This window comes from Scyliorhinus canicula, chromosome 1 (assembly GCF_902713615.1).
Source record: "Scyliorhinus canicula chromosome 1, sScyCan1.1, whole genome shotgun sequence".
Lineage (NCBI taxonomy): Eukaryota > Metazoa > Chordata > Chondrichthyes > Carcharhiniformes > Scyliorhinidae > Scyliorhinus > Scyliorhinus canicula.
The window spans coordinates 145,702,988-145,729,102 of record NC_052146.1 but is presented as its reverse complement, the minus strand read 5'-3'; the positions used below and the strand labels follow the sequence as shown (position 1 = coordinate 145,729,102).

The window sequence follows — 26,115 nt, the reverse complement described above, 5'->3', positions numbered from 1 at the left end:
CAGGAGCTGGGAGTGGTGCCGCTCATGCGTGCCACCCAGGCCGAAACCGCAAGGGTAGCGTCCGCGGTGGAGGCAATGGGTGCAATGGTGTCAGACATGGGAGCAGTATGCAAGGCTTGGGGCTTTCCGTGCAGGCGGCATCTGTGGCCCAGGACATGGCTGCCCTCTCACAGGAAGCCATGAGCCAGAGCCAGCGGCAGATGGCAGAGGCCCTCCTGCCATGGCCCAGTCTCAGCAGGCCATGGCCCAGTCTATGCAGGCAGTGGCTCAGTCTCAGCAGGCCATGGCCCAGTCTCAACAGGCAGTGGCCCAGTCTCAGCAGGCCATGGCCCAGTCTATGCAGGCAGTGCCCCGTCTCAGCAGGCCATGGCCCAGTCTATGCAGGCAGTGGCCCAGTCTCAGCAGGCATAGCCCAGTCTCAGCAGGCAGTGGCCCAGTCTCAGCAGGCCATGGCCCAGTCTATGCAGGCAGTGCCCCGTCTCAGCAGGCCATGGCCCAGTCTATGCAGGCAGTGGCCCAGTCTCAGCAGGCATAGCCCAGTCTCAGCAGGCAGTGGCCCAGTCTCAGCAGGCCATGGCCCAGTCTCAGTAGGCAGTGGCCCAGTCTCAGCAGGCATAGCCCAGTCTCAGCAGGCAGTGGCCCAGTCTCAGCAGGCCATGGCCCAGTCTATGCAGGCAGTGGCCCAGTCTCAGCAGGCCATGGCCCAGCCTCAGCAGGCTATCGCTGGGGGCTCGGCACCATTGCCCAGGTGCTGGCCGGCGTCGCCCAGACACAGACAGGGATGGCCAACTCCCTGAGCTCCATGGCTTCAAACTTGCAGACCCTTGTCGATACCAGGGCGGGCCTCCAGGACTGGCAACGCCAGGTGTCGGGAGGGGCGTCAGATGGTCAGTTCATTCGCATCCCCAACCCATGTAGAGGCCCAGGGCCATTGGACACCCCGAGGGAGGAGGAGGTGCTGGGGTCCATTCCGGGTCTCCCTGTAGGGGAGGCCCCGGAACACCACGACACCTCGGACTCCCCCCCTCTTCTGTCCCAGGTGCATCTGGTGGGCAACAGGCAGAACAGGCTGGCAGCTCGCCATTCCTGTCGCCCGAGCCACAGCCTGGCCCATCTAGTCCGGGCCGCCCCAAGAAACAGCCGCCAAGGGGATCCCGAGTCACAGGGCAGGAATCACAGGAGTCCACCTCCAGTTCTGCTGTACCATCTGGGGAACCACTGGGGAATGTAGTCAAAGGGCCCGTAAGGCCAAACAATTAGACACTGAGTGAGTTGGCATGGGTGCAGGGCACAGACGAGATGTATGGGCTAGGGCACGTGTATGGACAGTTTGTTATTAAAATCACTTTCACACCTACACAAGCTGCCTTTGTGTTCTTGTCCGAAGCGTGCGGGGGGTGTTGTGTGCATTGAGCGCCAGTGTGAGGGGTGGTATTACGTCAGCCCCAGATGTGTGTCCCCCCCCTCCCCCCAGGTCGCCCTCGCCATCCCCCTGGGCAGAGGACGGGACCGTGCGCTGCAGTGTCACAGCCGCATGCAGGGATGGTCCGGGTGGAGGATGGCACTGTGGCCATGGGTCACACATTGTCCAATGAAGTAGAGCCCAGAGCTCATTGCAGAGCGGGTTGTCATCATTCTCCATGGCCTGCAATAGACACGCTTCCACCGGCGACCATGTGAGCCTGGCCCTTTGTGCCGTAGGTGGAGGGGTGGTGTGCGTGCGGGTGGGGGTGGTTGGTGGTGGGTGGGTGGGGGGTGAGGGTGTTGGTAGTGGGTGGGTGGGGGGGTGAGAGTGTTGGTGGTGGGTGGGTGGGGGAGTGAGAGTGTTGGTGGTGGGTGGGTGGGGGAGTGAGGGTGTTGGTGGTGGGTGGGTGGGGGGGTGAGGGTGTTGGTGGTGGGTGGGTGGATAGGGGTGAGGGTGTTGGTAGTGGGTGGGTGGGGGGGTGAGAGTGTTACTGGTGGGTGGCTGGGTGGGGTGAGGGCGTTGGTGGTGGTTGGGTGGGGGGGTGAGCGTGTTGGTCGGGGGTGGGTGGGGGGTTGAGGGTGGTCGGCTGCTATTGTGGTGTGCGGTCTGTGCCCATACTTGGCGATTCCCACCCCCCTAGTCAGTGAACCGAGTGGCTATCAGCCTGTCCTGTGCCCGCTGGCCCAGCCGGTAACGGTGGGCAGCCTCCCGCCCATGTCCAGCCTGTCTGTCCTGACCATTGCCCCCATCATCCTCATCTGGGAAGGACTGCACCTCGTGCTGCTGCTCCTCCACTCCCCCCTCCTCTGCCTGCGGCACATCGCCCCTCTGCTGGGCTATGTTGTGCAGGACGCAGCAGACCACAATGATGCAGCCGACCCTATCTGGCGGGTACTGGGGGGCTCCTCCAGAGCGATCCAGGCACCTGAAACGCATTTTTAGCAGGCCAAAGCACCTCTCTATCACACTGCTGGTCGCTGCATGGGCATCGTTGTAGCTGTTCTCCGCGTCAGTCTGTGGCCTCCGTATAGGTGTCATCAGCCACGCCGGCAATGGGTAACCCCTGTCACCCAGCAACCAGCCCATTAACCTGGGGGGAGGGGGGGGGGGGGGGGGGCGTCCCTCGAACATGCTGGGGATGTAAGACTGCGCAAATACGTATGAGTCATGTACACTTCCCGGGTACCGAGCGCAGACGTGCAGGATCATCATGCGGTGGTCACAGACCATCTGAATGTTCATGGAATAGGTCCCCTTCCTATTGGTGAACACGGCCCTGTTATCTGCAGGTGGCCGCACGGCGACGTGCATCCCATCGATCACGCCTTGGACCATGGGAAATCCAGCCACGGCAGCGAAGCCGGCTGCCTGGGCATCCTGGCTGGCCCGGTCCACAGGGAGCTGGATGTAGCGGTCTGCAATGGCATATAGGGCATCTGTCACTGCAGGGGTGCACCGGTGCACCGATGCACTTGGGCATTCTCCCCCCTCCCCGGCACTCTCCCCCGCACCCCAGCACTCTCACCCGTTCCCGCCACTCGCCCCCTCACCCCGGCACTCTCCCCCCTCCCGGCACTCGCCCCCTCACTCCGGCACTCTCTCCCCTCCCCGGCACTCTCCCCCATCCCCGGCACTCTCTCCCCTCCCCGGCACTCTCCCCTCACCCTGGCACTCGGCCCCTTACCCCGGGACTCTCTCCTCATCCCGGCACTTGCCCCCTTACCCCGGGACTCTCCCCCCTCCCCGGCACTCTCCCCCATCCCCGGCACTCTCTCCCCTCCCTGGCACTCACCCCCTCACCCTGGCACTCTCCCCTCACCCCGGCACTCGCCCCCTTACCCTGGAACTCTCCCCCCTCCCCGGAACTCTCCCCCATCCCCGGCACTCTCTCCCCTCCCCGGCACTCTCCCCTCACCCCGGCACTCGCCCCCTTACACCGGAACTCTCCCCCCTCCCCGGAACTCTCCCCCATCCCCGGCACTCTCTCCCCTCCCCGGCACTCTCCCCTCACCCCGGCACTCGCCCCCTTACCCCGGGACTCTCCCCTCACCCCGGCACTCGCCCCCTTACCCCGAGACTCTCCCCCCTCCCCGGCACTCTCCCCCATCCCCGGCACTCTCTCCCCTCCCTGGCACTCACCCCCTCACCCTGGCACTCTCCCCTCACACCGGCACTCTCTCCCCTCCCCGGCACTCACCCCCCCCAGCACTCTCCCCCATCCCCGGCACTCTCTCCCCTCCCCGGCACTCACCCCCTCACCCTGGCACTCTCCCCTCAACCCGGCACTCGCCCCCTCACCCCGGGACTCTCCCCCCTCCCCGGCACTCTCCCCGTCACCCTGGCAATCTCCCCCTGATGTGTTGGGTATGCTGGGTCTGCGAGGACTGCGTTTACCAGAGCAGTGAGAGAGACAGGCTTCCAACTTGTAGAAGTACAACTCTATTTTATTTAACTATGAGCTGTTAAACATACTTGCACTGTGGGTTGACACTATGTTACATTGACTGGAGACCTGAGGCTAATGTGACCAGACTATACTGCTAGCACATGGTAGATGTTCGTGTTGCTGATCACGGGCTCTGACTGTCTCAGAGGCTGCATCCCGAGAGAGCGGAAAAACTTTTGCCCTCTGGCTTTATAGTGGCCGTGTACTGTCTGGTGATTGGCTGCTGTGTTCTGTGTGTTGATTGGTCTTTCAGTGTGTCAGTCAGTGTCTGTCTACGCACCATCATATACTTGTGTGTATATTATGACATCTTCCCCTTTTTGAAAAAAAGTATGTGTACGTGGCAATAAATAGTGTGGTATGTGAATGTGCCTGACTATGTGGACAGCATGTGAGCGTATTTACATGACTATATACAAAAATTCTAACATATTTACATGGGAAGGTGTCTAGTGCAGATAGATTGTATGTAACAAAACACGGGATATATTTAACAGTATGCACAAACGAGCGAATGAAGAACCAGAGTAACGAAACAATCAGTCCATGAATTTAGTCAGTTCATAAATTCAGTTTCTGTGGTGGGTGATAAGTTTATGGAGCTGCTCAAGGACGAGCTCCCGCATGCTGTGCGGAATGATGATCCTGTCCAACTTTAACAGAATTCCATCTGCCACTGCCAGGTCATCCTTGATGTTGTAGAATTGCGGGCATTGGCCCTTGAGCCATCCATCTGTAAGATGGCGCATGACGTGCTGGAGCAAAGGATCATTGGCAGTTTCACAACGAATCTGGATGAGTCGTTCGTCCGTGGCGGGCAGGTTAGACGCGCAGAACTCAACATGAGCATCAATTTGGCACATGAAGCCCGATGGCTCGCAGGGTGTAGTGACGGAATGGGAGAGTGCATCGGCAACGATGAGCTCCTTGCCCGGGGTGTACACCAGTTCAAAGTCATACCGCCTGAGCTTAAGGAGGATGTGTTGCAGGCGCGGCGACATATCGTTAAGGTCCTTCTGTATAATGTTGACCAGTGGCCTGTGGTCCGTTTCGACAGTAAATTCGGGGAGTCCATGTACGTAATCATGGAATTTGACAATTCCCGTCTTGAGGCCCAGGCACTCTTTCTCGATTTGAGCATAGCGTTGCTCGGTGGGTGTCATTGCACGCGATGTGTACGCGACTGGAGCCCATGAGGCTGCGTCGTCGCGTTGGAGGAGCACTGTTCCAATGCTGGACTGGCTCGCATCAGTGGAGATCTTCGTCTCCTTGGCAGGGTCGAAGAATGCTAATACCGGGGCCTTGGTGAGTTTCGCCCTGAGTTCACGGCACTCTTGCTCGTGAGCGGGGAGCCTCTGGAATTCGGTGGTTTTCTTCACTAGATTGCGGAGAGCCGTGGTGTGAGATGCAAGGTTGGGAATAAACTTCCCCAGGAAGTTGACCATTCCCAGGAAGTGGTTGACCGCCTTTTTGTTCTCCGGTGTCTTCATGGCATTGATTGCCGACACCTTGTCTGCATCCGGCTGCACACCAAACTGTGATATGTGGTTGCCGAGGAATTTTATTTCTGTTTGAGCAAAGGAGCATTTGGCTCTGTTGAGGCGGAGGCCATGCTCGTGGATTCTCCGGAAGACGCGTTGGAGGCGTGATCAATGTGTTCATGCGGGGTGGTAGACCAGACAATGATGTCGTCTACGTATACCCACACCCCCTCGATGCCCTCCAGCATTTGCTCCATTATTCGGTGGAACAATTCCGAGGCTGAGATGATGCCAAACGGCATCCGGTTGTAACAATACCAGCCAAATGGGGTGTTAAAGGTACAAGCTTCCGACTGGGTGCGTCAAGTTATATCTGCCAGAACCCCTTGGAGGCGTCCAGCTTTGTGAAAAATTTGGCGCGAGCCATCTCGCAGGTGAGTTCTTTACGCTTTGGGATAGGGTAGTGCTCCCTCATGATGTTACGGTTCAGATCTTTGGGGTCGATACAAATGCATTGTTCTCCTGATGGTTTCTTAACACACACCATGGAGCTGACCCAGTCGGTGGGTTCCGTTACCTTAGAGATGACGCCCTGGTCCTGGAGGTCCTGCAGCTGCTGCTTGAGGCGGTCCTTCAGAGGCGCCGGCACCCGGCAGGGTGCATGAACCACAGGTGTGGGATTTGGTTTTAAAAGAATTTTGTACGTGTATGGGAGTGTGCCCATACCCTCGAAGACTCTGTGGTATTGAGTAATGATGTTCTTCGGTTGTGCCTGAAAGTCGGCGTCCGGCGATGCTGATGCCTCAGCGGGCGACATGGAGTGAACCCTTTGGACGAGATTCAGGATCTTGCATGCCTGAGCACCGAGAAGGGAAGCTCTGGTGGACCCTACAATCTCGAAGGGCAGGGTGGCCTTCAAGGAACGGTGCAACACCACCAGCTGGCATGAGCCACTGGCAGCAATGGCATTGCCATTGTAGTCGAGAAGCTGGCAGGCGGATGGAAGGATAGTCGGCTTAATGAGGAGGCTGTCGAGGTCAGACTGCGCAATGAGGTTGGCTGAAGCGCCGGTGCCCAGCCTGAATCGGATGCGAGATTTGTTGACCATAAGGGTGGTACACCACTCATCGTCCGGATCAATGCTAACCACTGGGAAGGGCTTAGCCTTTTTCTTTTGAAGCACCATGTGCTTGGTGATGATGCCCACCCGGAATGGGGATTTGAGATCCTCGGTGTCAGGGTCTGGAACCATGTCGGAGTCGGAATCGGTGACCGGTTGTTGGACGGTCTGGACATTCCTGCGCTGCTGCTGGGAGTGACGGGAGGCAGGTGTTTGAGCAGATCTGCACAGGGTTGCGTAGTGGCTAAGCTTGCCACACTGGAGACAGCGTCGAGATTTTGCGGGACATTGCCGCTTTAAGTGGGAGGAGCCACAGTTGTTGCACGTCATGACGTCAGAACGCTCAGTGCGCCACCGTGCATACGTAGTGCGGTCGTACGTAGTGCGCGCCTGCGCAGTTTGGTCTTCGGTCTCGTCGTCCCCTCGGTCGTTGCGCACATGCGCGGGAGCCCGGGAAAAGCGCGCCAAATGGCTGCCCTCATCCAGGCTCAGGCCCTGGAGCTGTTTTACGGCCTGCACCCGCTCCGCATTGTGGGAGCCTTGCCGCGCCGTCTCTGCCTCTTGAATGTGCGAGTATCGGTTAGTGGCGTGCTCATGCAGAACGCAGGTTTCGATGGCTATAGCGAGGGTGAGCTGTTTCACTTTGAGGAGCTGCTGGCGTAGGGGGTCCGAGTGCAGTCCGAAAACGATCTGGTCGCGGATCATTGAATCGGAGCTGGAGCCGTAATTGCAGGATTGCGCGAGGATGCGAAGATGGGTTAGGAATGATTGAAAAGGTTCATCCTTACCCTGCAGACACTGTTGAAAGACGTAATGTTCAAAACTTCCGTTGACTTCGATGTCACAGTGGCTGTCGAATTTGAGCAGGACTGTCTTGGACTTGGACTTGTCCTCACCTTCAGCGAATGTGAGGGAGTTAAAAATGTGGATCGTGTGGTCCCCGGTCATGGAGAGAAAGAGAGCAATCTTCCTGGCATCTGAGGCAGCTTCCAGGTCGGTGGCTTCGAGGTACAGTTCAAACTTCTGTTTAAAAATCTTCCAGTTGGCACTGTTAGTGATGCAAAGTGGCGGAGGAGGGCGGACGCTGACCATACTACCGGATGGCTGATCGCTGGTCGAAAGCAGATTATCTCAGGGTAGGTCCATCAAACTCTAACATCACATACTGGTACCATGATGTGTTGGGTATGCTGGGTCTGCGAGGACTGCGTTTACCAGAGCAGTGAGAGAGAAAGGTTACCAACACTTGTAGAAGTACAACTCTATTTTATTTAACTATGAGATGTTAAACATACTTGCACTGTGGCTTGACACTATGTTAGGTTGACTGGAGACCTGAGGCTAACCTGACCAGACTATACTGCTAGCACATGGTAGACGTTCGTGCTGCTGCTCACAGTCTCTGACTGTCTCAGAGGCTGTATCCCGAGAGAACGGGAAAAATAGTGCACACTGGCTTTATAGTGGCCGTATCCTGTCTGGTGATTGGCTTCTGTGTTCTGTGTGTTGATTGGTCTTTCAGTGTGTCAGTCAGTGTCTGTCTATGCACCATCACCAGGGGCTGATTTAGCTCACTGGGCTAAATCGCTGGCTTTTAAAGCAGACCAAGCAGGCCAGCAGCACGGTTCGATTCCTGTATCAGCCTCCCCAGACAGGCGCCGGAATGTGGCGACTAGGGGCTTTTCACAGTAACTTCATTGAAGCTTACTCGTGACAATAAGCGATTTTCATTTTTCATTTCATATACTTGTGTGTATATTATGACACCCCACCTCCCCGGCACTCGCCCCCTCACCCCGGCACTCTCTCCCACACCCCGGCACTCGCCCCCTCACCCCGGCACTCACTCCCCCCTCCCCGGCATTCTCCTCCTTCCCCGGCACTCGACCCCTCATCCCGGCACTTACCCCCTCCCAGGCACTCTCCTCCCTTCCGGCACTCTCCCCCTCACCCCGGCACTCTCCCCCCACCCTGGCACTCTCCCCCCAGCCCGGCACTCTCCCCCTCACCCCGGCACTCTCCCCCCTCCCCGGCACTCTCCCCCTCACCCCGGCTCTCTCACCCCTCCCCGCCACTCGCCCCCTCACCCCGGCACTCTCCCCCATTCCTAGCACCCGCTCCCTCACCCTGGCACTTGCCCCCTCACACCAGCACTTTCCCCCCTCCCCAGCACTCTCTCTCTCACCCCGGCATTCTCCTTCCTCCCCAGCACTCGACCCCTCATCCCGGCACTTTCTCCCCTCCCCGGCACTCTCCTCCCTCCCCGGCACTTGCCCCCTCACCTCGCACTCTCCCCCCACCCCGGAACTCTCCCCCTCACCCTGGCACTCTCCCCCCACCCCGGCACTCTCCCCCCACCCCGGCTCTCTCACCCCTCCCCGCCACTCGCCCCCTCACCCTGGCACTCTCCCCCATTCCTGGCACCCGCTCCTTCACCCTGGCACTCGCCCTGTCCCCCCTCCACCCCTTTCACACCCCCCTCAACCTCCCCTCATCCCCCCTCCCCCCCCACCCCACCCCCCCTCCACACTGACTGCGGCCATGCCGTCATTTCTCCTGCAACCACCCCACGCTGTGACCTACCTACACGCTGTCCAGCATCAACCATCAGCACTGGTTGACGTTGTTTTATAAGGTGGTTCGATATATGCCGGCGTAACCCATGGTCATGTCGGCGGGACTTCGGCCCATCCGAACGGGAGAACCCGGGCACCCCAGGGTCCATAGCGTCGTGCCGATCGCTGCCATTCTCCGAGGCGGGCGGCGCGATTCACGCCTCGCTGACTTTTGGGGGTCGGAGAATTCAGAGGCCAGCGGGGGCGGGATCCATGCAGCCTCCCGGCAATTCTCTGGCGGGGGGTCGGAGAATCCCGCCCACATTCTCCCTGAAGTTCAGTGGATGTTCTGCCAGACCTCCACCATATTTCTTGTCGTGAAATGGCAGAACCCCTGAGGAAAATGGTGGAGGCTGATACTAGAGAAGATTCGCCACTGCTTTAAATGAGGATTAGGTGCAGCTTTTCTTCAGTAGTCCCTATTTGGAAAATGTTGACCAGGGATAGAACAAAGACTTGGCCATCCTATGATTTCTTGGTATCTGGGCTTATTTGGGATCCAGCATACCTGTGATATGTTAACCAAATGGAGATGTACAGACTAGCACAAGGGCATATGAGGACTCTAAGGAAGCAGTTTTGAATGTGGAATCACCACTGTCACCATCCCACCCTCAACAAGCACACTGCCAAGCATCATGCCAAGGCAATTTCAAGACTTTTAAATTTTCAAAGCAGTGGCTAGATTGGCTGTTTTACTCTATGGGGTAGATTCAAACATTGGGTGGAGATGGGGAAAGGTGGACACTTGTCCAACTCCCCAGGACAGACAGGAACTATGTTTATGGTAGTCATGCAGGCAGGTGTCAGAGATGCATCTGAGTCAATGCTTGTGCTAGCCATTCTAGTACAATGTTCACTTAATAACCTCTCTACTGCACCAGGATCAAGCTTGAAAATGCCCATCAGGCATGGACGGTCCTAATGTAGCTCCCATGACTATGGCCTTAGGAATTGTGAAACCTTTATGTTAAGGGCCATGTCACGACCCCCTGACAGTTTACTCTATTTCCCCCACTGTAGGGAAGTTCGTCACTTCTGCCATCACTTTCCTCTCTTGGATCGCTCAGTGCATGATGTGGGCTTTATCATTTGATCACATTTGTTGGTGTGAAGTTCATCCCATGATTCCGTAGTCTAGGGCTCCTGCATCGATGCTCCAAGTCTTCCATCATCGATAATTACTCAATAATGCAACTTTTTGGAGTAGTGCATTGCAAAAAGGTTGAGATTTACAGAACTGGAAGATTATTGATGAGCAAAGGAACCATGCCATGAATCATAGAAGCAATCGATGATATAATTCATAGATGAAACATTCATCAAGGGACCTCTTTATCTGTAATTCAGATAATGCAGATAGGAAGAAATACAATGATCACTTACTCTGCAGAGATAATGATCACAAATGTAACCTCAAGAAGTTAAACCTTTAATTGGTTTCAAACTTTTAATTGCTGCAACAACTTGGAACATTTCACCTCTGTCAACCCGGGAACTTACCTCAGGAGAATTTTGTTGCCTCAAGCAACAGCATTATAAATCTCTCTTAACCATTATTTTTTGCTGCAACAACCTGCCAGAGCAGTAGGAATCTCAGAAGATGCAAGCCATGATATGAAGCATCACTTTACATGCATTTACAAGCTGGTACCAGAGAATTTCTTGTCCCTGCATTCATAAAGTTTCTCAGTTAACAACATTGTTGTGTGTTCAATCTGATAACTAAGCATTTCAACATAAAATGTTCCTAAGTGTTTTAAATGAGGCTTAGAATATCTATGGTATTGAATCTCTCGTTCTAAAAATAGTTGCCTGAGGGGAACTTCATATAAAATCAGAGTCACAAAGTGTAGAAAAGCTTGCAGAACTGCAAATTCAATCTTACATCATAAAGTATAGAAGCTTTTGATCCAGAGAATGACTGGAAAGACAATTCATCTGGCTCACAAAAGCATGTTTCTTTCTCCCCTGCCAGAAGTTCTACCTGCTTTCCTGCAGGGCTTTGGAAATGATTTACTTCCCTTCTCAAAAGGTTCAATTAGATGCTTGTATGATTGTTCTTTTCAGCCGAGGTGTTCCTCAGATTCATCAACACGCTCTTATCAAAATGACCTATCCTGCAAATTGTTCTTTTGTCATGATATAAAATGATTTTCTCTCATTAATAATCTTGGGGGACAAAATTAATTCACGCAATGCACTTCGAGCAGAATTGTGCAAACATATCTTAATTTGTTGTGGGCAGGGAGTCCCGTGGGAACTACACGGCCCACAAGTGTGGGCTGTACGGACCATGCGAGCAGCAGCCTGCAATATTGCCTGACTCCAGGGAATTGAGTTAAGTCAGCATTGCGGCATCACATGAACTAATTTCTGTCATTTCTCTTCAGCTTTTACTCCCTCCCCCTATGCTGTCCCCATGTGCCATGTGCAAAGGCAACATAATTATAGAATGATGCGGCACCGGAGGAGGTTATTAAACCCTTTGGAGAGCAGAAAGATAAGAAGAAAGGAAATGGGTTACTATCATAGTAGGGTTGCTGCAGACATGCAAAGGACACCCCCTCCCCCCCCCCCCCCCCCCCCCCCCCCCCCCCCCCCCCCCCATTAATATAACCCCCCTCTTTCTGGCAATATTCAAAACAGTTGCCCTGCAGAATTGAGCTACTGTTGAGTGGAAAGACAATTGGGAATAAACTTCTTCCTACATTTGCCAAGTGCTCTTTTTTTCTCTTCGGTTTTAACAAACCGACAACAGCAAAGTAAGAGTTTATTGCTTTGCAATGTAACACTTTCCGAGAAACACAGATAAAAATTGACCCCCCCCGCCCACCCACAAAATTCCAGATTCCCATCCCTCCAATCTGTTATCAGTGACAGGGTTGTCAATCGCCATTTCCTTGCGCTTTGACCATAGCCTTAACTGTGGTTTTCCCTCTTTCAAAATCCCCTCAGAACTTTGTCAATTGATGTTCCGTATTCACCTCTTTTCACAGAATCATAGAATTGTTACAGTACAGAGGAGGCCATTTGGCCCATTATGTCTGCACCGGCTTTCAAAATGTGCATCATGGCTTAGAGCCATTCCCCTGCCTTTTCCCCAGGAAGCTTTATGTTGAAGGTGCCAATGTCCCCAAAGTCAGTCCCACACGTATCAATTCAGTTGCTGGTACAATATTCATTGTCTATTCATTGTGTGCAAATTTTAGCAAAACGTTTTCTTAAGAAATAGATTACATTTTATTAATCAGGCTATGAAATAATTTTTTTAAATTCATTTTTCATGGGATGTGGGCATTACTGGTGAGGCCAACATTTATTGCCCATCTCTACTTGCCCTTCAGAAGGTGGCAGTGAGCTGTCTTTTTGAACTGCTGCAGTCACTGAGGTGTAGGTACACCCATCGTGCTGTTAGTGAGGGAGTTCCAGGATTTTGCCCAGCGATGGTGAAGGAACGTCAATCTATTTCCAAGTTGGGATGGTGAGTGACTTGGAGGGAAATCTCCAGATGGTGGGGTTCCCACGTATCTGCTGCTCTTGTCCTTCTAGATGGTAATGGTTGTGGGTTTGGAAGGTGCTGCCTCAGGAACCTTGGTGAAGCACCCTCCAAACCCACAACCACGAGCATAATCATGTCATTTTTCGAGGGTGATCACGCTATTACAACATTTTGTCCTTTTTGGTTATGAAAAAGAGAACTAACATTTAAATTTCCCCCTAGGATGTCCCAAAATACTTCATGGTCAAAGGATTACTCTGATGGTTCATCACTGCTGTTATGTTGTTTGAAGTGCAAAGAGCAATGACAAAAAATGTTAGGTGGATTGGCCATGCTAAATTGCCCGTAGTGTAAGGTTAATGGGGGGATTGTTGGGTTACGGGTATACGGGTTACGTGGGTTTAAGTAAGGTGATCATTGCTCGGCACAACATCGAGGGCTGAAGGGCCTGTTCTGTGCTGTACTGTTCTAATATCTAATAAAAAAAATATATTGATCTGTTCTGGTGGATTGTTTGAGGATCAACAGGAGAAATAGACCCACAAGACAATTTTTGTCAACAAAGACGGTCCTTAGTTAAACATCTCAACCAAAAAAAATGACACTTCAAACAATGCAGCATTTCTTCAGTGCTGCGCCGAAGTGTATCCAAGATTATATTCTGTGGGGTTTGAATTTGCCATGCTTTGACAATGAGGTCCGTGTGTCACCCTTGACTCAAACTGATAATTGGACTCAACTTTTCTCTTGCCCACCTCTTGAAGGCAGCCACTCATTGGATGGAGCAACAACTCTCCCACTCATCCGTACCCTTCCGCCATCCTCAGAGTTCACAGTACTTCAGCCTTCTTTCCAATGTCCTTTCATCAAGACATTTTTGGAATGAGTTGCCTTCAAGTTCGCCTGCCTAGTGGCAGTCGATTGAAGTTGAGTGTTTTCTTCTGTCTCCGACTTGGGAATCCAATTTCTGAGAGCAAATTAGGTCAACAGTAAAGTTGTCTTCAATTTTACTGGAAGGCTTGAAGCAATGATAACTTGTTTTTTCAAAATGGAAGCTGTATTTTCCCTTAAGTTTGGAAAATAACTGTTGGAATGGGATTTTTTTTAATGGACACTGGGGCAGGATGGCAGGCCAGAAGAGTATTTACGATTGGACACCATGACAGTATTCCTTTCCCACTCCTGCTGCAATTTCATCAGTGGAAGGAGAGGTTCCAGAGACCCATTCAGTTGTGGACCAACTGAGGCTATTAAGATGCCAATTAATGTGATGTGATCCTACCAATACAGGTAAGGCCTTTGGCCAATTATCCAGCCTGCTAGCAAACTAGTGGCTGTGTATGTAAAGGGTGCCCCCTTTTCTGGACCCCTTTGCCTATCGGAGACCCCACTCAAGTTATTCCAATACCCTCTACCCACATTTCCTCTCACCCTGATGATCTCCGTCCCTCGCTGGGCCCAGCCAGACTGCCGCCAGCAAGACCTCGGCTTTCTCTTTGTACAGACCTCCTCTTCTTCATGGGATTTCTTGCAGTCCCAGCACTGGCCCGCCACTTCCATTTGATTGACTGGAAACTCTCAGAGATGGGACATCTTCCCCTAGGTCTTCCTTGAGCCAATTGATGGCCTGTGGTATAACCACCATAAGGATCATTGGGAAATAATTGTTGATCTCCCTGTGAGGACTGATGGAACACAAGCTCCCTAGGTAGGGGGTTGGGGCCGACCATCTGGGACTTGTTAAGGCAGGGGATAAAAGCAGGCTCAACACAGGGTCTGATCAGATCTATACTTCTAGCAAGGTCTGTACTGGGAACGAGATGCTATACTAAGTATGGAATTGCAAATATGGTAATAAATTCACCTTCATTCATGATAGCTTCATTATGAGTTATTATATTGGCGATGAGGATCTATGGAAGTGCCGGATTCATCCGTTGATTCTCCTATACGCCGGAAGTTCATATTGAGTCCCGTATGTCGTATAATTTAAAATGGCCTTGTTTGGTAAATTGGATGCCTTTGATGCAGGGCTGGAGAATTGGATTCAGGATACAAAGCACATGCAGTACTTCTTCTAAGCGAATGGTAGATTGGGGGAAGACTGACAGAAAGTTCTCCTTCTGACTACCTGTGGGGCCCTGACCTTTGGAATCATCAAAGATTTGACCTACCTGGCTGCACTAGATTCCAGGTCATTTAATGAACTCATGGCAATGGTTTCGGACCACTACAATCCCAAACCACCTGTGATTATGCAAAGGTACTGATTTAACATGAACTGGTTAATTATTATCGCATGTTTACTGCAAACCTGGCCTCCCTATTGGCCGCGTTGCATGTGTTGTTAAGGAAAGATCAGAAATGGTGCTGGGGCTCTCCCAGGATGAAGTATTTGCGGCCGTAAAGAGGCACCTATCTTTCAAACAACTCTTGACACACTGTGACATGACCAGACTCCTAATTATAATGTGTGATGCGTCTGATTATGGCATCAGGGTGGTGGCCCACTTGTGGAATGACGGCGTAGAACACCCCATCGTATTTGCCGAGGGAACCTTGGTGGACGCTGAGGGCCAATACACACAAATTGAGAAGGAAGGTCTGGTGGTTTGCTGAGGGCGGGATTCTCTACTCCCGTTGCTTATCAATGGGATTTCCCATTGAAGCCACCCGAGGCTGCTGGGAGTGCAATGCCCGCGGAACAGAGAATTCAAAAGGCAGGAGAATTCTGACCATTGTTTTTTTGAGACATTGATGACTTCAGTCATAAAAAAACACACAACTGACAATTAATGGAAGATATGATTAAACTGAATACAGAACAGGATATACCAATGCTCCTAATGCACACAAGACAAGTACTGAGTGAAAAGTCTGAGGTTAAGCTGCAGCATTGAGACACTAGTGCCACAGCTGTGGTGCTTCAGTAGATAATACACAGATGTCACTGAAACTATATGCAGGCCATGGTGAAACAATGGAGATTCAGCAACATTTAGACAGTGTCCCCCAAATATTTATTGCTCGCTTCCTCTTCCTTTGGTCACAGCCCTTTTGTCAAAGCATATCTGGAATAACTGTAAGATAAGAGATGAGTTATACACTTGTAAAATATAGCTGTACAGATGATTGTTTTTCATCTGTATTCCATTTAGTCCATACTTGGAACTTGGGAGGGTTAAATAAAAGAATGCTCTCATTCAGGAGAAAATGCCAGTAGACTGATACTGGCCAGTCAGGAAGGTCATTAATGTAATATGACGCCATATATCATAGAATCCCTACAATGCAGAAGTAGGCCATTCGGCCCATCAAGTCTGCACCAATCCTATGAAAGAGCACTCTACCTGGACCCACTCCCTGCCCTACCCCCGCAACCACAATTGACCTGCACATCTTTGGAGCCGAAACAGCAATTTAGCACGGCCCATCCACCTAACCTGCACACCTTTGGACTGTGAAAGGAAATCGGAGCACCGGAGGAAACCCATGCAGACAAAGGGAGAACATGCATACTTCACACAGACAGTCAGCCAAGGTTGAAATTGGGTCCCTGGCATTGAGGCACCAATGCTAACCATTGTGCCACCGTCCGCTCTTTTATCAACTTGAATGTCACAATCACATGTCATAAATCTTTCAGCTAAATTGACATATGGCTAGCATGTGACCCTGCAATGTGTTAGCTGGTTAACAGGTTGACAGAATAAAAATGAACCATCTTTTAAATTGATAGGATAAACATCAGCAACTAGCTGATGACATGTTGCATGATGTGATTCAATGTGAGACTTTTTGTTCCACCTGACTATGCGTTGTTCAAAGCTCAATGGCAGTGTTGCGTTGGAATAAAGGTGGAATAAAGGAGACACCCCTCGGGTTTGGTCTCTCCTACTCTGTGTCTCTCTCCATTTCTCGCATTTTTTAATGATATTTTATGATCAGCTCAGATATTCTGTAGCAGCACTTTATCACATAGTATCAAATTTATGCTGTGGCATGACTTCTGATTTGACATATTGCTTATGACTTCTTAATTTCTAGTCCAAAACTAGGGATCATAAATATAAGATGATCACTAATAAATCCAATACAAAAATCAGGATGAAGTTCTTTGCCCAGAGAGTGGTTAGAATATAGAATTTAGTACCTGATGGAGTCATTGAGGTAATCTAGAAGCATTTAAGGGGAAACTATATAAGTACTTGAGGATAAAAGCAATAAGTATGCTGATCGAGTTGGATGAAATATGAAGCTCCTATGAATTCAGAGACCAGTTGGGACCAGTATATTGCTGCTGTAAATTCTATCAAACATGCGCAGCACATGATGGCCAGACAGTACCTAATTGTGTGGCAGCGCTAATTTTTATATCAAAGGAGCTTATGTCATATTGGATATGGGCTCTCGGAATAGCCTGTGTGAAAAAAACTGTCTTTTCATATCTCCCCAAAACATCTCAAAATGCTGCATATCATGAGTGAGTTTTGAGTGTAATAACTGTTGTTAAGCATTCGCTCTGCACACTAGTAATAAATGAACAAGTAGCCTGTTTCTGTCAACATTGCTTGAGAGAGAAATCTTACCTCTGAGGGTATTCCGAATACACTCCCCTCGAGTTCCTTGAGATCCTTCATGCGCACCAGGACTACACAAGCTTGGCCTTGGTTTTACATTTCACCTGAATGTTGGTACCTCTGACAATGGTGCATTTCCTCAGCCTTGCAATCAAATAGCAGCCGAGGTAATATGCTGCAGTTCCAGAGCGAAGCTTTCCGACATAGAGGCCAGAATGCACATTTAAAAAAATGTTGAGAGTCATAGGCATATAAATTAGGTTATTTTGTATTCATTTATGGGATGTGGCCAGCATTTACTTCCCATCCCTGAATTGAGAAGATGGTGGTGAGTTGCCTTCTTGAACCACTCTGGTTCCTGAGGTCTATGCCCACATTGCTGTTGGGGAGAGAGTTCTAGGATTTTAATCCAGCAACAGTGAAGGATCAAGGATATCTTTCCAAGTCAGGATGGTGAGTGGGTTGGAAGGGAGGTTCCAGATAGTGGTGTTTCCATGTGTCTGCTCCCCTTGTCCTATTAGATGATAAGGGCCATTAGTTTGGAAGGAGTCGCGAATGGTGCTGAGCATTGGGCAGCAGCACAAATCCTGTAATGGTCGCTAAATAACGCGAGAGGTTAAATACTGGATTTGCACTGTTGAGGTTTCCGAACACGATCATCCCAGCCCCTTCTGACGATGCAATCAGCTTCATGTACAGTAAGAGCTGGGCACCACGGTGGCATAGTGGTTAGCACTGTTGCCTCACGGCGCCAAGGTCCCAGGTTCGATCCCGGCCCTGGGTCACCGTCCATGTGGAGTTTGCATATTCTCCCCGTGTCTGCATGGGTTTCGCCCCCACAACCCAAAGATGTGCAGGGTAGGTTGGTTGGCCACACTAAATTACCCCTTAATTGGAAAAAATGATTTGGGTACTCTAATGTTTTTTTAAAAAAAAGAATGTACAGTAAGGGCACGGCCCTGATTAGCATATATTATAATAATCGGGCTTAATGCCACTACGTCCGACCTCAACATATTGTCCTTCCAGCTAGCGTGATGTTATGTCGGCGCAAATCACTATTGATTTTCAAAAATGAAAACCAGTCATGGTGACCATGCCGGGGGTGTGAAAGTATAGCCCCTGGGTGGTGAGGTAATGCCCCGGCACCTACCCCTGGCAGTGCCAGGTTGGCACAGCCAGAGGAGGCCATTTGGCAGCCCTATTGGGTGGTTCCCCTTGTGTGTGGTTCCCTACTGGCTGTTCATGTAGTGGGGAAGTGCTTTTATGAGGGATGAGGGGAAAGCAATGATGCTTGGGAGGTGGTGGTGGGGTGCGAGGGGAGGTTGTCCGATGCCTGTGAGCTGGGAGGGGGTCATCCTGATGCTTGGGGGGGGGTTAATTTGTATCCGTAGGAGTGGAGGGGGGCAGTTTATTGTCAGCACAGATCAAGGCATCCTTTAAAGGTGGTGCCCCGAACTCTGTAGAGGCAGACTTCCCGGCTCCATCAGATGCTGTCCCACCAGAGTTATGACGTAAAACTTGCCCCCAAATTCTCTGTGCACTGAGTGCCAGAACATCTGGAGTGAACACTCGGCTGTGCATCTGGAGAGATGTATGCCAGTTTTTAGTTTGAACCTGACTGTCTGGCCGGAATTCTCTACCTGTTCACACCAGCGGGATTCTCTGGTCTCGATGGAGTGAATGGAGTTTTGGCTGAGTGCCAAATTATTTATTTTCGCTGACAGAAGTGGCGGGGCAAATTCGGATCGAATTCCGGCCTCTGACAAATTTTGGGATGATTCCACACAAATCGTCAAGTTTGGCATACAGGTTCTGATTGATTGATTGCATGAGAGCGATAAACTGGTTTATGTTATTAATTTTTCTTTTTACTGTACCTGAAAGTACGGATGCATATTTGTACTTGCAATATTAGGTCCTATTTCTTTTTTTTCTTGGCTGGATGATGACTTGTGACCACATATCACCGCATCAATAACAAACGGTAACTATATGCTCTTGGATGTCATATCCGTTGAGTGTTAAGTAGAGAGATAATTGGCACAAACTTTTGAAATCACAGTAAATACAAAAGCTGTATGAATCCTCATGTAGCACATTAACGCAGTGGTTAGCACTGTTGCTTCACAGCACCAGGGTCCCAGGTTCGATTCTCAGCCTGGGTCACTGTCTGTGCCGGAATCTCCATTCTCCCCATGTCTGCGTGGGTTTTCACCCGGTGCCCTGGTTTCCTCTCACTAGTCCTGACAGACGCGCTTGTTAGGTAATTTGGACATTCCGAATTCTCCCTCAATGTACCCGGACAGGTGCCGTAGTGTGGCGACTAGGGGATTTTCACAGTAACTTCATTGCACAAGTTAATGTAAGCCTGTTTGTAACACTGATAGAGATTATTATTAATGCTGTAAAGGTGCGATGCAGCAACTTGCCACAGCTCCTTCGTCAGCATCTTCCAAAGCTATGACATCTACCATCTACAAGGACTAGGGAAGCAGATGCAAAGGTATGCTATTGCAAGGAAGTTCCCCACCAAGTCACACACCATCCAGAATTATCACCATTCCTTCACTGTCACTGGGTCAAAAAGCTGAAATTCCCTTACCAACAGCGCTGTGGGTGTATCTACAGTACATGGTCTGCAGTGGTTCAAGAAGGCAGCTCACCACCACCTTCTCGAGGGCAATTCACGCTGATTTTGCCAGCCACACTGACATCTTGCGAAAGAACATTAACAAACCAGAGGGGGCCAAAAGCACATCAAAAAAGGGAAAAAAATGCTTGAACTGAACAAAGGTACAGAGGGAAAAAGGGATCAAAAGAGATTGAGAGACAGATAGATCAAGATGCACATTGACAAATTAAGATAGAAAGGATCTAACTTTTCTCAATATATTCTGTTCAAAGTGGGCTCCTGATCTTATCAAGGATCTTTTGTCCTCTTGGCCATCCAGCTTCAGTGATATGCAGAACACAAAGGTTAATACAAAACCACGATAAATGAGTACTTTATTGAACACAGAGCACCGACCAGTATTTTCCTCCTCACAATTCAAATGCAATTTCTGGCACATTGTCTGGGTAATAATTATCTCAGGACTCTTTCGATGGGGTTTATTTTGTTTGTAGTGATTTAACATATTTCACACACAACTATCCATGCAAGCAATTGATACCCGGGTGAAGTTCATAATCGTAGCATTGCCTGGCTGTTGTGGCTCAGTCTCAGACTGTCTTGTGTTTTCTTCCCCGTACTGAAGACAGATGTAATTATTCTAGTGAGGGAAAAGGAATCATTTCTAAAATCAGTTAAGGGAACTTGGCATAGGACAGCTTTTTTGCCGGGGGCACTTTGCTTTCATCGGATTTCCCAGTGTTGACTGCTCTTTGAGAACCTTCCATCCTCTGCCTTTACACCATCTGCCAATGAGGCCATTGGTCACAAATAGCAGATCATGACACAAAGTACAACGGTTCCACATGAGATTCCTTATCCTGCAACTTCAATTGGGGCTGGTTTAGCTCACTCGGCTAAATCGCTGGCTTTTAAAGCAGACCAAGCAGGCCAGCAGCACGGTTCGATTCCCGTACCAGCGTCCCTGGACAGGCGCCGGAATGTGGCGACTAGGGGCTTTTCACAGTAACTTCATTGAAGCCTACTTGTGACAATAAGTGATTTTCATTTTCATTTCAATTTGAAAATACTTTGATGTTTCAAAATTGCACAGTTGCACTCCTCATACCACCTGCACACCCACCGTGTAACTTTCTGTAGTAAACCAGGAGACATGAAGAGGAAGATGTAAACAGATTTATTATGAATTCAAAAGTAAAGTCTGTGTTGCACAACAAACTGCCCCAGCCCAAAACTAACAGAATACCCGGTCCAAGTCCAGGAAAGCAATTAGAAAGCTTGGTAATATGAATCTCTGTTACCACCTGTTACCACGGGAACTCATACTCTATGAGCTCCATGTGGAGATCGGTGAGTGACTTCCCTTGGCCCTTGTGAGGCTTATCACATTCCCCCACAACCCCCCCAACCCCCCCCCCCCCGGTCACGTAAGTCCAGATCCTACCCCTCATTCCCGCAGCAACGAGGTCTCTGGGAGTGTGAAGCGGATTTGCGGATCTTCACTTCCAAAGTGGGCGGCAAGGGCTACTAATAGAACATAGAACATAGAACAGTACAGCACAGAACAGGCCTTTCGGCCCTCGATGTTGTGCCGAGCAATGATCAACCTACTCAAACCCACGTATCCACCCCATACCCTTAACCCAACAACCCCCCCATTAACCTTATATTTTTTAGGACTCTAAGGGCAATTTATCATGGCCAATCCACCTAACCCGCACATCTTTGGACTGTGGAAGGAAACCGGAGCACCCAGAGGAAACCCACGCACACACGGGGAGGATGTGCAGACTCCGCACAGACAGTGACCCAAGCCGGGAATCGAACCTGGGACCCTGGAGCTGTGAAGCATTTATGCTAACCACCATGCTACCCTGCTGCCTCGGGCTCTTTCTCCACATTGTGATCTGGCTGTGGGCCAGTTATTCCAATCTCCATTCCTGACATCGGGTCTTTATCCTCTTGGGAGTGACACTTGGGTTTAGCAGCATGAAGGTAGGTTCCATGGATGTTGAGGGTATTACGCTGGAGTAGCTTCTGCAATAGAGAGTTCTCTTTCCTGCGGTAGCCCACTTTATTTTATGATTTTCTCCCTGGTGTTGACCTTGTACGATACGGGATCAGACTTTTCCACTGGAACTCCTAGGATCCAATGAGAACTGTCACTGAAATTACAAACATAGACGATGGCCAGGATTCTCCGAGACTTCGCGCCGCATTCGCGCCCGACGCGGGGGTGGAGAATGGGACATCAGACCCGCGATCGGGTCCGACACCTTCCCACGATTCTCTGGCGACCAGAAAATCGCTGCCAGTCACGCACGCGCGGTCGACGCAGTGCCAGTCGGAGGCCTTTGAAAGAGGCCCCTGTGGCAATTCTCCGCTGATGACCAGCCGAGTTCCCGCCAGCGTGGTTCATGTACGGTTCCACCCGGCGGGAGCCTGGAGTCGTGGCTGCGGTGGAAATCCTGGTGGGGGGGGGGTGGGGAGATCCATCACCGAGTGGGGGCCTCCATGATGGCTAGGTTCGCGATCGGGGTCCGCGATTGGACGTGCACGATCTGGGAGGAGTCTATTTCTTCGGAGCCGGCCCGCTGTGTGGTTCTGCCATGTCACGCGGTGCCGACGCTTCAGGCAGCCGTCATGCGCATGCGCAGACCTGCGGCCGAAAGTCCAGGGTTCCGTATCGGCAGCCGGATCTGCGTGGAGCACTCTGCGGCCCTGCTAACCCCCTTAAAAACGTAGAATCACTCCAGACTTTCTAGAAAAAAGTCGGGAGTATTTCGCGCCCGTTTTCTCGCAGGAGCGGAGACATAGCCCCATTATTGGAGAATCCCACCCAATACCCCGCTGAGAAGATTACAGAGGTTAATGGCCGTGCCATTATTTGGGTGTAATTCATGCAGCAGAAAGGAACAGATATGCCATGAATTAAATTGCTGGATGATTTCTGCCCCTTAGCCTCCCCAAAATGAGAACTCACTGTTAAATCTCCCTTTTCCAAGAAATTGCTACATTTGCACTAGAAGAGCAAATTGAACTTGCCTCAAACTGTCAGTGCTGCCATTTAATCATGAATCAAAAGAGAAAATGCTGGAAAAACTCAGCAACTCTGGCAGCATCTGTAGGGAGAGAAAAGAGCTAACGTTTCGAGTCCAATGACTCTTTGTCAAAGCTTTGACAAAGAGTCATCGGACCTGAAACATTAGCTCTTTTCTCTCCTTACAGATGCTGCCAGAGTTGCGAAGATTTTCCAGCATTTTCTCTTTTGTTTCAGATTTTAGCATCCACAGCAATTTGCTTTTAATCATGTATCAACCCTTTTAACGACAAGATTTAAGTTCTGCAGTGTCAAGTTCAACAGTGTCAATAAAGGCCAGCAATGTAATGACCGCAATGTTGGCCTATAATTGGGCCCCATGTCCAGCCTGCAAGTAGCTAAGCAAGAAAATGGTGGCTCTTTCTATTTCACTCCCCAGACACTACTGACAAAGGTGGAGCTGTGGAAAGTAATCGCTTGAAGTAATTCCTTACTTCTGCGTTAGAGGTATGTGATTTGATAAAATATATTGAACTATTCTTTCCAAATATCTTCTGCTCCAATGCAATAAAGCACCACCTCATTAATGCTAATGCGCTGACATTAAGTTGGGTGTTGTCTTCAGGAATTTGGTTTATTGAGAGGTAGCAGATGGGTTTGGGGATAGCAACAAGAATGCATCTGTGCAGTATTAAAATATTAGTGTTTGAAGAGTTAAGTTGCCGGGATAAAGAACCTTGGGCTGGATTCTCCGCTGTTGGGATTCTCGGTTGCGCCGGCAGCCTGGGGATTTCCCGATAGCGTGGGGCTGCCCACAATGGGAAACTCCATTGCCCGGCTTGTGGGATGGAGAATCCCAGGGGTGCACTGCACCAGAAATCTGGTGCGGTGGGACGCAGAATCCCGCCCCTTGTGTCTGACATTATGTCGTGGGCCCAGATTTTCGCTCACTGGTTAGTTGCAGAGATGAGCAAATTCCTGGCTCCGAATAAAAATGAAAAAAAGAAACATCCCCCAGCCCTCAACCCACACACCCTTACATCTCCGCACACTCCCCATGCCCCTTGCAAGCCACTTCAAGGCCCCATAACCCCTCATACCCTCTAAGTGAAGAAATTCTCCCCATCCACCCCCATAATCCCTCATACTTTACGTGCTAATCTATACCCCATCTCGTGGCCGTTTATCGCCCATTTTCCAACCAATGAACATCTATCCACCCCATGTTCCTTTATAACCCCTATGCCATTTTTGTGGCAAGCGATGCCAAACCATGACCCTCACCCACTTAGCGTTGCCCTTACACCTACCATGCACAAGAATCCAAAAAATCCACCATGGGCACACCTCAAGTTTCATGCAGAGATGAGGTAAGATAACGTTCTAAGTGTCCATTGCGGATTTTACTTTATTGGAAAGAAAACTCAGGTATAACATGGTTCTCCAGGGTCGGATTTGGGGAGTACTTCAAGGATGCGCTGGGGAATCCCACTTGGAACTTCCCAAATAAGCATTTGTAAAGTAATTGCCCAGAAGCGCTAAATTCCCCAGGACAATTTGATTCACTGACAACCATCCAAGAAAGTGATTTAAATCGTTAACTTCGGATGGTTCTGTCAGGGTTACGTTAATCGTCACTCAGAAAAGGTCAGAAGAATTAAAACCTGTTCTAACCTCAGTGTAACTATTATAAAGACCATGATACAGGCCCCCATGGGATTCTTCCCGCCCTCCGATCGCCCACCTGCATGGGACACCCCCTCCACTAACCCGTGGGCCTAGCTCTCATCCCTAACCCAACTCAAACTGCCTAAACTACCTGGACCCCTGACCCAGCCCAACACCCACTCCCCAATATCCGACCCCCCAAACGCCCACGATATTCGAGACCCCCAACCTCCGAGACCCCTAACCTCTCGACCTTTGGCATCCGCAACTCCAACTCCTCCCACCCACCACACTATTAAACGTACCTGCTCAGCAGCAGCTAGTGCAGTAAAATATGGGAAATGGCCTCCTTAAAGCTGATGCTGCTGGACTACGCTGGGGCCATTGGGAACTCTTCTGATTCAGGCCCCAAACAACCTTTGGAGGGTTCAAAGTACTTTTTAAGAGGAGGTAAGTATGCTTTCAAGTATTGTTATTCCAGCCATTGTTTTGCATTGCTGATTAGAAGCAATGGCCCGCTCTCATTCATAATTCTTTTTCTACTGTATTTACATTCTGTCAACTAAATAAAGCCTCACATCAACAAACATTTAACTCAAGTTCTCCGCCCCCCAAGCTTCACATCAACAAACATTTAATTCAAGTCCCCCCCCCCCCACTATTCTGCAGTGTTTCTGGCAGCGGAAGTGGCTTGCCATTGGCTACCGTTCAAATCTTCTGGTCCCACTGAAGTCAATGGCGATTTATGTTTCTTGGAGGCCATGCTGCTAGGGAACCCGATATTGGGTGGGGGCGGGAGGTGTGTGGGTGGGGGGGGCACTTTTGGCTGGACCGGAAGATCCCCCAGTAGGAAAGGCCAGGAAATTCTGCCCCAGGGGTTTTAATTGTCTTGAGAATTTGGCAAGTGCTGCTGGCAATTTTCACAATTGACGTTGACAGGACTGATGACGTTTCCAATGAGCTTGAACAATGACTTCAAACATTTTTTCTACATGCATCTGTGCCTCTTTAAAAATTCCACATGACACCTGGCCTACCCCAAAAGTCACCTGACATACCCCACATGTGTCCTGGAACCAGATCCAAAGGTGTACCTTACCTCAACAAAGTGGTACCCTCGCTATCCAAATGAATCCATACAAGCTCCTACCTGGTCGAATTTACACACTGGCTTTCACACTCCTGGCCGACAAAAATCCCACTTTAGTGGAGATAGCTGATGATATAAATGGCCAGCTGCCTCTGTAAACGATGCACGCCACCTCCCCTTGCACCCTCCCACCCCCCACGCCCACCCCCATGAAAATGGGAAGTCCTGTGTTTGGCGGTGTGACTTTTCCACTATTTTGGATCTGGGCCATGATCTTAATTGTGAACAAATTCATTCATTAACTGTCAGGTACTTTAGGGACAACCTATAGAAGTGAAAGAGACAGGGCAGAATTTTCCGCCCCCCATCGGCCCGCAGTGGGATCATCCAGTATTTCCAAAGTCAATGGACTATTGAGTGGCTCGTCGCAGTTTCCATACCCGTCCATACTGCAAAGTGGCTGTAAAATTCTG

The 26,115-nt window shown here is 50.3% G+C and overlaps 1 protein-coding gene across 1 annotated transcript in view; it reads left to right on the top strand.

Moving 5' to 3' along the window:
* Positions 1-26,115, top strand: part of angpt2b (angiopoietin 2b) — a 278,028-nt gene that overhangs the window by 50,775 nt on the left and 201,138 nt on the right. The window lies entirely within an intron of this gene.